The following is a 15282-nucleotide window of genomic DNA, read 5'->3' as shown; positions in this document are numbered from 1 at the left end:
TAGCCCCGTTTCTAGGGTCACTGAGGTCCCACTCTGAATCCCTGGCCCATGTGGAAGGCTGTGTTTAGTGTACAATTTGCAGCTGTCCTTTGCTCTAACTGAACCCCAAAGAGTACCAGGTTTCCAGTGTGGAGCCAGGGATTCAGGAAGGAGGAGCCAGGGCATGTGGCCACCCCTGCCTTCTGCTGTATACACCTCTCTGTGAGCATCAGGTCCCAGGATAGAGGAGCAAAGTACCCAAAGCTTTGGGAAAGAGGCCACCACCCGAACTTCTTGACACTATTTAGATGACAGGAATGTAAGTTAATACTTCTCTCTTTTTGGACAAGGTCTGACTATGTAGCCCAGGATGGTCCAAAATCATGATGCACTGCCTTGGCCTTCCAAGTTCTGCAATTATGAGCACCCACCACCACACCTGGCTATCCAGCTTTCTTTAGCTTATAGGATCCAGTGTGACAATAACACTCACATTCTGAGCCACAAACCATAATTCAGTCTACACCATTTCAAAAATGAAAGTGTTAAAATGAATTGGTTTTATTGATGAAGCCCCACCCCCCCCCCCAACACACACACACATACACAAAGAGGGAATAAATCCTGGGTTTGAGATTTTGTTTAGCTTTGCCACAGATATGTGAGTTCCTGCAGTGGTGTGGGTGAGAATTCTTAGTGTCCTTGCTCCAGTCACCATGCCTGCCTGCTCCCATGACGGTGATGGACTCTTGCCCTCTGGAACTGTGAGCCCAATAAACCCTTCCTTCTACAGGTTGCTTGGTCACAGTGTTTTGTCACAGCAACAGAAAGCGAGATGCCTGTTTGGGGGTTTTGTTGTTTTAATGCCAGGTTGTTAGCTTGGTGAGATTCCTATCTCCTGAGCCTTCCACTTCCCTTTTGTACTGATTAGCCAATTGTATCAGATTGTGAACTTGAGTTCCCAAGTTCTGGAGATGCAGTCTCCACCCTCATCGGGCATAACAGAGCCACATTGGAAACCTGTGTGTTGCTCCCCTGGTTTGGGTCCTGACACACTCGTTTTGCAGAAAAGAACTGCCTTGACAAGCTATTCGTGCTGTTTGTAATGTGTTCCTTTGTTTGCCTTGGAGATTATTTCTAACACTTAGGAGCTGTGTGTTATAGCAGAAGCCTGCACATCCCAGCGCCAGAAATGCAGAGCCAGGAGAACCAGGGACCTTATTTCAAACAAGCAGGCAGACCAAACTGGGTGACTTTAAAGAATCCCTCTATGGTTGAGACACACTGAAAACTCAGCTTTGTTTTGTTTTTAAACTGTTTCAAATTGAGATTAGTGTCAGTGACCATGAAAAAAACAAACAAACAAAAAAAATGAGACTTCAATAAGTAGCACTGGCTTCTTACATCGTCCTTACAGATTTAGATGCCTCTCACTTTGGGAGCACAGGCCACACTGTGGTCTGTGAATGTAAGTTCTGGATTCTGGTGAGATGAGCCGTGAGTTCAGTACTCAGCGCCAGTCCTGGTAACATGGGGTTGCTGTTTCCGAGTTTTCTGTTGGACTTTATGACCGAGCTGCTTTTGAGGATGGCCGTCTCAGAAGTGTGCTGCCAACCGGAAATAGAAACAGTCAAAACAGCAAAGGAGCGGCTGTCAGCTTGGCCACCAGCAGAGGGTGCGCTTGTGTGCAACATGAGCTTCAATCGCCTGGGCACCTGCAGGAACAAGATGTAAGGGAAGGCTCCGTGATCTGCCGTCCCCAGCTGTACGATAAGAGCAAAACTGGCTGTAAGATATAAGGGAGGCTGTGTGGTATCCCAATTGTGAACCATGATGAAAGATTAATTAACTATAAGATGTAAGGGTTGCCTCTGTGATACACACCCCACTAGCCAACTATGATAAAAGAGCAACTAGCTATAAGATATAAGGGAGGCTGTGTGGTACCCCCATTATGAACCATGATGAAAGATTAATTAACTATAAGATGTAAGGGTCGCCTCTGTGATACACACCCCACTAGCCAACTATGATAAAAGAGCAACTAGCTATAAGATATCAGGGGATGCACTATGGTATCCCCCACGATGAACTATGACTATAGGCTAACTATAAGATATAACAGAAGGCTGGGCGGTGGTGGCGCACGCCTTTAATCCCAGCACTCGGGAGGCAGAGGCAGGCGGATCTCTGTGAGTTCGAGACCAGCCTGGTCTACAAGAGCTAGTTCCAGGACAGGATCCAAAGCCACAGAGAAACCCTGTCTCGAAAAACCAAAAAAAAAAAAAAAAAAAAGATATAACAGAAGAGCTGGGCAAGGTGGCGCACGCCTTTAATCCCAGCACTTGGAAGGCAGAGGCAGGTGGGTCTCTGTAGGTGGCCAGCCTGGTCTACAAATTGAGTTCCAGGACAGACAGGGCTATGTAGAGAGACCCTATTTACTCCTAAATCTGTTCACCTCAAATAGGACATCAATAGCAAACACCACACAACCACCCACGCAATTCCCCCCAAGTAGCTTGGTGAATTGTTGAGTTTAACTGGGGCTACTTTCAGTAGCGTGGGCAAAGACTAATTTACAGGAGTGTAGGCGACTTACGGGTGACTATACCATTGAAGAAAAACTCTCAACAACGGTTAACTACCTATATAATCCTTGAGGAGGAGTGGAGTGGCACCTTATGAGCCCCTCCCACATCCACTATAGGAAATTAATGGGCCCAGCCTTGTGCAGCTCTGTGGGTAGCCGCAGCTGTTGACAGTTGCTGAGGATAAACACCAGCTTCTGGTGGTAAATGTCTGATGCCCAAGGGCTCAGAAGGCTCCACCTTACAGCCTCACTGCCTACAACACCTTTTTTTCTCCTGGGCTGGTTTCACTTCCTGGGTGAAGCTCTCCTTGGCAGATGTTTCCTGGCTCTGACATCGTCAACATCCTGGGGTCTCAAACTTCATAAAATAGCCTCTCAGAGCCTCCGTGGAGAGACTCCCCTGCCACACACTTGGCCACAGAGGCTCTGAAATTGTGGAGGAAGATTCCACAGCCAATTTACTCCTGTGTCCTTCCTCATGTAAAACCAGAAGCACTGGGTACTCCTGTGTTCTGAACGCTGCTGGCTTGGGTAGAGACCGCCTTCCAAACACCTTTGCAGGGATCATGCCCTTGTTGCTTTTCAGGAGCAGGAAGCTCCTCCGGATTGAATTTTCACACACTGGAAGTTTAGCTGGGTGGGATCTTCCCCCAGGGCAATCACAGAAGTGTGACTGCCAAGGTGTCAGCCAGCAACTGCAGAGGCCCAGCCACTGCAGTCACTGTGGGTAATAGGAGATCTATCGGATATGGTGGCAACTCTGGGGTGTAGGTGTAAGGGAGGAAGTGCAGGGGAAAAGGGGCATGAGGCTGCCTGGCTTCAGCCCTGGCCTCCCCCTTAGCAGGTAGAGTGGATATAGAGAAATGGAGGTGTTGGCCTGTTGGGTTTGTTGTTGTTGTTGTAGTTCTTGGGTTTTATTTGTTTGTTTGTTTACATCTAAGGGGAAGAGGACACAGATTAGAGCAGTAATATAGAGCCATCTGTGGGACCCCAAACCTGGAACCCGTGGGAGGAGTCAGGTAGTGATGAGGATGGGGGTGATGACCTAGAAGGAACAAAAGATACCCATGAGTAGTCTGACCTTGGATACAGAGAAAAAGAAAATCCAAGAAGCAGCACACAGATAGGGGTTTTTTCAGCGGTCTGGTCACGAGTGTGAGAGACCATGGTAGTAGAATAGTCAATGCTGGAATTTCTAGAATTAGGGAAAAGCTTTACACAAGCAATGAGAGGATCTCTCAGGGCCTGGCCTGTGAGCCTATGGGGTGTGGGGCAGACAGGATCAACGTGAGTGTTGCAGAAGCAGAGAAACGGTACGGCGCAACACAGCATCCCTCTTTGAGACACAAGCTGCACAGCCTGAGGCCATCCAAGTGGAAGAGTCCCTGATGGACTGGCTCATAGGAGCCATTAGAGATGCTTCATCATCCACAGCTAAGGTTCCCAGACATATCGGGGACTGGAGGACAACAGAGGAGGGACAGGCATGACCGAGGGAACTAGGTATGAGGGAAGAAATGCATGATGCCTGGGTCACAAGGCCTGAGAGGATGGAGTTTACCAGAGACTCAAGGAAGACTTGATTAGCAAGGGCCTGGAGACTGTCACAGGCTTTCGCAGCTTGGCGGAGTCTTCTGGTGGAGTAGGAAAGGCTTTGGAGGATTAAGGAGGACTTTGGAGGACTTAGACCAGCATGTAAAGAGTGAGAGCCGCCTAGAGACAAGTGAAATGTAGAGCAGAGGACGAGGTCTGTCTTTGTTACCTGAAGGTAAATGTGGCGAAATTTGTGTCAAGCTCAAATTCCTAAGGGGGGGTGGGGGGAGAAAATGACAGAAAACCAGATTCTGTGCTAACCAACTTCTGGAAGGCTGTAAAGCCAGAAGAAAAATTCACAGAAGGCATCCATGACGAAACAACACAGATGCAGGAGGTCAAGGCTGCCCAAGGGGTGGGCAGTCATCCCTCCAGACCAAGCCGACTCCTTTCCTCGCCTGAAAAAGGATATACTATGGGTGGAAATGGTTTGCCCAGCCGGGACCTTTCCCAACAGCAAGGTGTGTGGGGTGGAGAGGCAACAGCCTTTCTTACACCCACAATGCCACCCAGAGCCTCTCTGACCCAAGAAACCAGTCTGAGCAGCAGGTGCAGAGAGGACAGCCAGATCTCATTTGCTATTAGCCGTGAGCAGGGCTGAGCTGTCTAGCCAGCCCCACCAAGCTCATGGGGTTGGGGAAATACAGGGAGGTTCCATGGAAGCGCTCCAGGGTGTGGAAGTGAAATGGTTCAGAGAGAGAGGAGGAGAGAAACTGAGCATTGTGGAGGGCTAAGTTAGTGCCTCCTTTCCACACTGTGGGACTGTAAAGGGAACAATTAATACTGATGGATAAAATCTTCCCGTGCTGTTAGACCTTGCTTATGATTTCTTTAGCATCTCCTGAGTGGTGAACTTTTGTGGTCGCCTGACACAGCTCAGAACAGATGACAATGGACGTCCAAATGCTTCACCAGGGTTATCCCAGAGTCGCACTCACTATTCACTAGGAGATGGTGGCTCGGGACTTCGGATTGCTGCTCTGCCCAATCTGTGTAGAAAGGCTTTGTAATACAAGGCTGCTGTGGAGATTCGGAGACTTATTTCAGAGACACATGGGTGTCCCTGAAGAAGCCAGTACGGGGTGTTAGTTCACAAAGGGAGCAAAGACCAGATACTGTTGTGGAATTCATGGGAGCTTTATGGTTGGGTAAGGCACAAGGCACAAGTACTACCCACCAGAGACGGGAGAGTTTGCAATGCCCCGTGCCTGTAAATGTTAAAGAGTATGCAAACGGTGAAAACAGATGCACCCAGAAGCCGGAAGGTGGTTAATTGGGAATCCCAATGTCAAGAACGGGTAATCTCTCTAGGAGTTGTTGGCCACAGAGGCCCTAGAAATCCCTAAAACAATAAAGGCCATCGCCATAGGTGTTGGGTACATTCCGGAACCGAATGATAAGATCCTATTACTGAAGAAGTTTCATGCCGGCTGCTAACTTGGAGAAATAAATCTCGGACTGGGTCCGATGTGTTCCCTCCCTGAGATCTAGCTCCCCGAGTGCCAGGAGTTGCGACTAAGAATGATGGGCGGAATTAAGCCCGAAGTCCTGCGCAGCTGTCAATCCTGCATGCTTCGCGATAGATAAAGCGTGCAGCTGGTAAACAGCGGCCCAAGTGGTCACTGACAGAACCAGTTTTCTGATGCATGTCTCCAGGCCAATCGCTGCCCACCTAGTACCGGGAACTTAGATGACCGTGACCAGGGAGGTATGGGCCCCAGTGGAGAAGCAAGTGCTGTCAATTGGCTAAATGTGATGTGCCGGCTATTTGTGTTTGTAGTCCTGGGTTAATACTGCAGCCCTTGTCTGTCTGAATGCTTTTCCATGTCCTGCTTTTTGTCCTTATCCTCGCTTGTGCTCACATGAGACTCACAACTGCCGTGTTCTGGAGAGGGAGGAGTGAATAGCAAACTGTGAGGATGTGGCCCCTCAATGAAGCAGGAGAAACGCAGCCATTCATCTCTCATGGCCCTGGGACCCTTGCAGAAGAGGGTGGGGTAGAAGGAATGTAGGAGCTGTGGCTGTCCTTCAGTGTCACCCCACTTGGGCTTGTTGACTGTTTAACACTCTCTCATGGAGGTGTGGGGAGGGTCACAAGACTCTCATCCAAGGGGCTGGGGAGATGGCTCAGAGGTTAAGAGCACTGACTGCTCTTCCAGAGGTCCTGAGTTCAATTCCCAGCAACCACATGGTGGCTCACAGCCATCTGTAATGAGATCTGGTGCCCTCTTCTGGCATGCAAGCATACAGGGAAGGAATGTTGTATACATAATAAATCTTCATCCGAGTATCCAGTTGTCCCTTACCACCTGTGGTCTGCCACCCTGTTTTAATTGCATGTGGCTTGGGACTGAGAGGGCAGGTGATGACCACCAACTAGGGGAGGGGGGGGGCTCCATCTGTGTGGCTAATGGGAAGCCCTCATCCTGCTGGGTAAAGGCCTTGTGAGGGAGGATCACTCATATCTGGTAGGTAACCCCTCACTTTTGTTCTGTAAGGAAGTCCAATAACCCCATTGGTTCCCCAGAGTGAACCCTGGGTGAATCCTGCTTGTCTTGGACCTGGGGAGGAAGTGGAGGTGGCTTGCAGCCCCTGGGAAGAAACTTCAGCAACAGCTCCTGGTTTGGAGGTTCCCACACATACTCCGCTGGGCCCATTGTGCTCAGGTTGCTGGTGAAGGGCCCGATGGTAATGGCAGGCAGCTCATGGTGAAACAGCTCTGCTCACCTCAAGGCCAGAAAGCAAATGAGCAAGAAGAGACAAGAATCCTATTTCCTTCTCAACAGCGTGAGACCCCAGGACCCAAACTTTCCCTTAGGCCCCTCCCTTAAGTAAGTGATCACCTCTCAGCAGTGCTACCCTGTGGTTAAAGCCTGTAGCAGGTGGGCCTTTGGGGACCTTTCTGCATCCAGATTCTAGGAAGCTCCTTGTTGTCAGAAATGCCATGTGTGCTCCCATGATGCTTGAGTAGCATTCTGGTTAGAGCTAAGGTTCCTGGCTCCAAGCTTACAGAGGGGCAACAGCACAGGCCTTCCTGGGTGTACCCGGAGGACCGTTGCCCTTGGCACATGGCCTCACAAAAGCCTATGTTTTTGGCCTTCACTGGGGCTGCTGTCAAAGACTCAGGTGCCCACACAGCTGCTGTGTCCTTTGCGTGAGAGCAGCCAGTTGTTTTGTCTTTCTCTTCTCTAGGTCCCTCTGCCGGGAACTTCCTGTTTAGGAGGAGGGAAAAATCCTACACATTCCCAACTCTGACTCAGAACCCGGGTGTTGCCAATCTGAGTGCCCTACCTCCATCTCATAGTGTATAAAGATGCTTCCGATGAGGGGTTTTGTCAGCTGGACACAACTTAAAATTATCTGGGAAGAGAGTCTTGGTGAGGAATTGTCTGTATTGGGTTGGCCTGTGATCATGTCTTACTGGAGGTGGGAAGATCCAACCTACCGTGGGTGGGTACCATTCCCTCAGATGGGAGTTTCTAACTGTGTAAGAGTATAGAAATCAGTCAGGCGGTGGTGATGTATGCCTTTAATCCCATCACTCAGGAGGCAGAGGTAGGTGGATCTCTGTGAGTTTGAGGGCAGCTTGGTCTACAAGAGCTAGTTCCAGGACAGGCACCAAAGATACAGGCAGAAATGTGTCTCAAAAAAAAAAAAAAAAAAGGTAGAAATCAAGCCAATCATAAGAAAGCAAGCAAACAAGCATTCATAAATGAATTCTGTCTGTCTTCTTAATGTGGATGTGATATGAGAGTCATCTCAAGCTTCTGTTGCTGGGATTTTCATCCAATGATATGCTGTAAACTGGAATTTCACTGAAACAAACCCTTTCTCCCCTAGGTTGCTTTTTGTCAGGGCATTTTCTCACAGCCACAGGAAGAAAGCTACAGCCCTTTCTAGTCAGCCTTTCAGCTCCTCCTACGTGAGTCACCCTGGAGGCTCTGCTGCCTCACTTGCCTCTCCGCCATGCTCCTTCACATGAAGGAACCAGAGGAAGCGGGCTGTGACACTTTCTCTAGTGTTAGTCTCTTGCTTATGCCAAGCAAGGAGTGACTGGAGGCCTGACTGCCATTTGTAGATCGTTGCTTTAATCAGCCACTCCAGCCCCTGTGCTCTCCCAGTTCATCTGACCCGAACATTCCAGGTCCATGAACATTTGAACCTACAGGGGTCATCCTGGTTCAAACCACCACATTGGAGGCTAGGTATGCGGCCAGATTCTCAGCTGACTTCCTGACCTAGCAGAGCAATCGCCCAAGACTTGCAGTTTTCTCCAGCATCAGGTGGCAACTCAAGGTCTCAGTGAGTTCTCCACTTCAGATGACGACTGGATTGAAGAAGCCCTTTAGATTCTTCTCTCACATGTATGTACATGGGCATACTTGTGTTTGTGTGGAGGCCCAGAGAATGACCTTCAAGAGTTGGTTCTTTCTATCTCATGGGTTCTAGGCTCAAACTCAGGCTGTCAGACTTGGTGGCAAGCACCTTTGCCTGCTGAGGTTGACAAGAACCTAGACATATCAGCAGCAGCTGGAGCAGGAGCCAGAGACATAGCTCCACAGTGCCTCAACAGCCTGGGGAGCCAGCCGGTCAGAGGCCTCCCCTCAGGGGGAACTGGGTTCTCACTACACAGCAGAAAAGGGTTTCAGGCCCAGCCAGGATGAAGCAGAGCTGGAGTCTGTTAAAAAATGGTTTGTTGGGGGCTGGAGAGATGGCTCAGCGGTTAAGAGCATTGCCTGCTCTTCCAAAGGTCCTGAGTTCAATTCCCAGCAACCATCACAACCATCTGTAATAAGGTCTGGTGCCCTCTTCTGGCCTGCAGGCATACATGTAGACAGAATATTGTATACATAATAAATAAATAAATAAATAAATATTTTAAAAAAATGGTTTGTTGGTGGAAGTGTTGTTGTTGTATGTGTGTGTATTGTGGTGTGTGTATATGTGTATATGTATTTGTGTGTATGTGTGATGGTACATACGTGTACCACAGAATGTGCATGAAGCTCAGAGGACAACCGAGTGTTGCTTCTCACTTTCTGCCTCCTTTGAGGCAGGGTCTTTCCTGTTTGCAGCAGTGCTGTGCACGCCAGACTAGCTGACTGGAGAGCTTCCAGCGTTATCCTGTCTGCCTCCCACCTCAGTGTAGGAGAGTGCTAAGGGTGCACACTACAAGTGTGAGTATGGGCCCCTCAAGAGAGAACCCCCACTTAAATGCCTTAACAGTAGTCACATGTATGATTTTAGGGGCTTCTGAAGTTAGTGCTGTTTAAAGAGTTCTCTTCCTTTTCTTTTCTTTCCCTTTCTCCTTCTTCCTTCCTTTCTTTTTTTTCCTTCTTTTTTTTTTTTTTTTTGGTTTTCTCGAGACAGGGTTTCCCTGTAGTTTCTAGAGCCTGTCCTGGAACTAGCTCTTATAGACCAGGCTGGCCTCGAACTCAGAGATCCGCCTGCCTCTGCCTCCTGAGTGCTGGGATTAAAGGTGTGCGCCACCACCGCCCGGCCTTTTTTCCCCTTCTTTCCTTCCCTTTTATCTTTCTTTCTTTTTTGAGACAGAGTTTCATGTAGCCCATGAAAATTCAGGCCAGCCTTGAACCTGAGGATGATCTTCAACCTCTGCCTCCCGAGTACTGGGATTACAGACATACACAACCTTGCCTGGTTAAGTGGTCCTGGGACTGGGATCCAGAGCTATCTGCATGCCAGGCAAGCATTGTACCTACTAAACTATACCCCTGGCCCTGTTGAAAGGATTTCCTCTTTTTCTTTTCTCTTTATTTATTTATTTTTTTTCGAGAAAGGGTTTCTCTGTGTAGCCCTGTCTGTCCTGAAACTCTACTTGTAGACCAGGCTGGTCTCAAATTCAGGGATCTGCCTGCCTTTGCCCCCTGAGTGTTTGGATTAAAGGTGTGCGCCATCATGCCCTGATAATTATTTATTTTATTTTTCTTTATTTAAGGTAGATAGCTCAGGCTTGCCTGGACCTAGCTCTGTAGACCCGACTGCCCTCGAACTCACTGAGATCCTCCTACCTCTATCTCCTGAGTGCTGGGATTAAAGGTGTGCGCCGCCACCACCACTGGATCTCTCTCTCTCTCTCTTTCTCTCTCTCTCTCTCTCTCTCTCTCTCTCTCTCTCTCTCTCTCTCTCTCGTAAATGAGATCCTAGGTTTTTCCGGAGTCATGCTGAAAAGAATGTACAGGCTGGTAAAATCAAACCATAGGACATAAGAACTGAGGGAATGCTTCCCATACTAGTTTCAAGGGATGAAGATGTATGTTTTGACTGTAAATAAATTTATAATTTCATTTATAAATGTCTTAGGCAGCTACAGGCTCGTAACCGGGAAAGGAGTAAGGTTAACACAAATATCATACTTTATGATAAAACATAAGCATGATTCATTGCTGTTTGAGATACTTATTTGAAATATCTCTACATAAAAAGAATGTTGTTTCTCTGGACGATCCTCATAGCAAATTTTCTCAGTGGTGATGAACTCTTGACTCTTAGAGGACAGGAGCCACAGGTGAAGGGCTCCTTTTCCTCCCATGCTCCCTTTGTTTTCTGTCTGACTAGAAGCCTGTCTATTTCCTCTGAGACTCCCCAGCCTTTGCCTTCTGGTGCTGGGTGTCACTCCTCACAGGGAACTCTGACACGGGACAGGAGAGCTGAGGAATTCAGGAGCGGCTAGAGGCTGGAGGAGGCAGGACTCCTCAGATCAGCACTGCCCTACCTTGACTTTCTAGAGAAACAGCCAGGGCTTCAGAGCTGTAGAGCACAGCTCCGTGGTATGCTAAGCTGCTGTGTTGTCGCCAAGAGCATAGGAAGCTAATATGCTCTGAGTCAGAACAGGCTGTGTGAGAGGAGAGCATCGTGAGAATGGAGTCAGAGCAAGGACACTCAGCTCAGCTTCCGTCCCAGTAGAAGCTGGGCTGTCCTATGGGGAGCAGGTTGCAGCGTCACGAGGTCGGAAGCTCTGTAGTCACTAGACTAGATGAGGAGCGGTGTAGAGGTCACGTTAGGGGCTTCTGTCATCCAGATTGGCAGAAACATGGGATCTCTCTGGAGAGTTCATCCCAAGCTCACAAAAGACAGGGGGGGGGGGCGGGGTAATGGCAGAGAGGCACAAACATTTGTATGTGTGTGTGTATGTGTGTATGACATGCGTGTGACTGGAGGTACCTGAGTGTCATAAAGTGTTTATGGAGATCAGAGGACAATTGTAGTGATATTTCATTTGTATTTTAATAAATAAAGCTTGCCTGAAGATCAGAGAGTAAAACAGCCCCACTGGTCAGTATTACACAGGCAGTGGTGACACACACCTTTATTCCTAGTACCCACACTAGTTTGCCGTAGAAACTGGACATTAGTGGTACCCACCTTTAATCTCAGCACTAGAGAGAAATATAAAACAGGGGGAGACAGCTCTCAGATAGTCTGTTCCTGAGGATTCCTGGAGGCAGGATCACTATTTCAGACTGAGGTAAAGGTAAGAGTCAGTGGCTGGCTTTTCTGACCTTCAGGTTGAACCCCCAATATCTGTCTCTGTGTTTTTATTAGCCGCGTTACAGATAATTTTCAGGAGTTGGTTCTCTCCTTCCTCTGTGGGTCCTGGGGATGAAACTCAGGTCATCAGGCTTGTGCTGCCATAGCTTGTACCTGCTAAGCCATCTTAGCAGGCCAGAGACTTCTTTAATGTGTGTGCATGTTTGTATGTATACATGTTTTGTGCACGCAAGTATTCATGAGCATACACGCAGAGGCTAGTGGTCAAATCCTGGTAACTTTCTCAATGTCTCTCCCCTTGTCTCTGGAGTAGGGTGCATAATTACTTGTCTCGCTGATGCAATAACAGAACTGATACGATCAACGTAGTGAAGAGTTTGTTTTGGCTCACAGTTCCAGCAGATAGTGTCCGTCATGCCGGGGAAGGTTGGGTGGCAGGAGCAGCAGTCTGGTCACACGGCACCCACAGTGAGGAAGCAGAGAGCCACGGGTGCCGGCGCTCAGTTCTCTCCCTTGCGTTTGGTCCAGCAGTTATGGTGGATTTCCCCATCTATCGAAAAGTCAGTCTGGAATCCAAGGACGCCATCGGTACGACAGCACTTGGCAGAGTGAAAGTAAGGTGGGGAGGCAGCGTTTCCTAGCGCCGAGCGTGCGCTGCGTCGTTTGGTAGCAAGCACACTGAACAGGAAACGTGCTAGATTCTGTCCTTGAGGGCGCTGTGTCTTTTCCCCACTGGTTGTTTGAAGATTGACTAATTTTATAAAATTGGTGCTAAGAAAACGAAGGAACGCCGGGCGGCGGTGGCGCACGCCTTTAATCCCAGCACTCGGGAGGCAGAGGCAGGCGGATCTCTGTGAGTTCGAGACCAGCCTGGTCTACAAGAGCTAGTTCCAGGACAGGCTCCAAAGCTACAGAGAAACCCTGTCTCGAAAAACCAAAAAAAAAAAAAAAAAAAAAAAAAAAAAAAAAAAAAAAAAAAGAAAACGAAGGAACTGGGAGAATGGGAGAAAGGGTCCCTTGTCCTGGCCCGTAGAGTTTTGAGCATGCCACAAGACTTCTGTCTAAGCAAAGTTTTCCAAGGAGGAGGAGAGGACCTGGCCACATTGCGAAGGTTCCATTCCCATGACTAGTCCTTTGACAGAAAAGACTTGATCCTTCCAACTCTTTCCCCACTACCTCAATGTACCCAACCTAGAAAATCCCTTGGAGTGGCTCAGAGACCATCCCCAAAGTTACTCAACATCCTGTCAAGCTGACAGTATTAGCTAGCTACCACAATCTGATCTCAACAGTTCATTTAGACTAGCTAGCCCACAGCTCCTGGGGATCCGCCTGGGCACTGGAATTGTGGGTGTGTGCCCCTGTGCCCAGCTGTTTTTTTTTTGTTTTTTTTTTTTTTTTTGGTTTTTCGAGACAGGGTTTCCCTGTAGTTTCTATGTGCCCAGCTGTTTTTATGTGAGTTCTGAACTCAGTTCCTCATGTTTGTACAGCAAGCTATTTACTGATTGAACCATCTTCCCCATGCCCAGAGAGCTCTAAAGACTAAATTAGGTGCCAGGTTTGAAGTGAAATGCTGTGTTTATAACGTAAACAAGCAAACAAATGAAAGACTAAAACCGGAGTCTTTCAAGGTCCATGTCGGGCAGGGTGCCATGAGGACCTCTGCGGATCTGCTTCCCCGCAAAACTGGGGGAAACCAACGCGAACAACTACACATCGAAAGTCCTGGAGAATTATCGTTGTCATGAACAGAAAATGAAGAATCTCCTACAAGTGCTTCTCAACTTATGATGGTGTCCCAAACAGATAAACTCATGGTAAGTTTAAAATGGGAGAAAAGCATTAAATCCACCTAAATCGCCTTAAACGTGCTCAGACACTTATGTTCGCGACCGTTGGACAGAATCATCTAACCCCTACTAGTTTGTAATGAAGCATTGGCTGTTTGCAAATTCTGATGAAACAGAATGCGTGTGGGCGGGCTCACCTTGACTGGGAGTTGACTATGAGCAGCTCCCAGCAGCTCCCAGCAGCTCCGAGAGGGCTTTGGGCAGTAGGTCTCTAATCCAGGAAGAATCCAAAGCCCACACTCAAAGTGTGACTTCTACCGGACAAATGTCTGTCTCACATACTGTAAAGTTGAAAAACCCATGAAAACCATTCTAAGTCCAAGACTGCCTGCATCCAAGGGGCTGGGGATGTGACGTGAGGGGAGATGGGGGAGGGGAAGGAGGAGGAGGAGGAACAACCAAGTGAGATCCCACACACTCTTCCTTCAGAGGGGCAGAGTTGACTTGACTCATCTGTAGTTTATGACTCAGAGAATTCTAGAAATGGCAGTTAGTAGGGGCTTAACAGCTGTGTGAGGGCTGCTAAATCAGGGAAAGAGACGGGGTAACCCTGCCAAAATCACCTTTATCCTGGGCCACTGCGGGTCTACCCGAAGTTGTACCTGCTGAGGAACAAATAATCCACTCACTAAATAAGTAAACAAAAAAATAATATAACAAACCCTGGAGAAAGTGACGAATACCTAGAATTATTACTCCTAACAAAAAAAAAAAAAAATGAAACACACAAAAGCAACAGGAAAGCATGACCCAAATGCAGAGAGCAGAAACTGTCCATGACATAGATCAAATGCTGGATTTTTCAAGGACAGGGACAGCCACGATCCAGCGCATTTTGCCGGAACTGAAGGGTTCTTTAGCAAAGCATAAATAAGTAAAGGAACACGTGAAGATGGCATCATGTCACAGAGAGGACATCAGTGAAAGGGAAGAACTTGTGTGGAAGAGACAAAGCGGAAGTGTGGAGACGAAAAGTACAGGAAGAAAAATGCAGCTTGAATGCCTGGAAGGTAGATCTGGTAGAGCAGAAGGGAGAGCGTGTGGAGTAAGCATAGGCTGGTGAGCCGGGAGCAGTGGTGTGTGCCGAGTCCTGTGGACAGCTTCACACACACACACACACACACACACACACACACACACACACACACAGAGAGAGAGAGAGAGAGAGAGAGAGAGAGAGAGAGAGAGAGAGAGAGAGAGAGAGACCTATGAGCTGGGCGGTGGTGGTGCACGCCTTTAATCCCAGCACTCAGGAAGCAGAGACAGTCGGATCTCTGTGAGTTCGAGGTCAGCTTGGTCTACAAGAGCTAGTTCCAAGGCAGGCTCCAAGGCTACAGAGAAACCCTGTATTGAAAAAAAAAACAAAAAAACAAAGAACAAAGAATGAATGAAGAAATGCCAACAGCTTCAGAAAAATATGGGACATTCTTGAAGACATCATCCATCAAATGAAAGGGTGGAGAAAGGAGAAGGGGGAATAGTCAAGAAATATGGCAAAAAACTTCCCAAATATATCAGAGAAACGGAAACTTCTATATCTGGGGATCACAACAAAGCCCAAGAACAACACGAACTACAAAGAGATATGACGTTGAAAATGCTGACAGTCAGAGGAGGTGAGAAACTTCTCCAAACAGTTTACAAGGGAGCCTGGTAAGACTCACATCTGAGAGTCTTTAATCCCAGCACTTGGGAGGCAGAGGCGGGATGATTTCTGTGAGTTTGAGGACAGCCAGGGCTGTAACACAGAGACCCTGTCTT

The sequence above is a fragment of the Arvicola amphibius genome, chromosome 4, assembly GCF_903992535.2.
Source record: "Arvicola amphibius chromosome 4, mArvAmp1.2, whole genome shotgun sequence".
NCBI lineage: Eukaryota > Metazoa > Chordata > Mammalia > Rodentia > Cricetidae > Arvicola > Arvicola amphibius.
Note: the sequence above shows the minus strand (reverse complement) of the source record.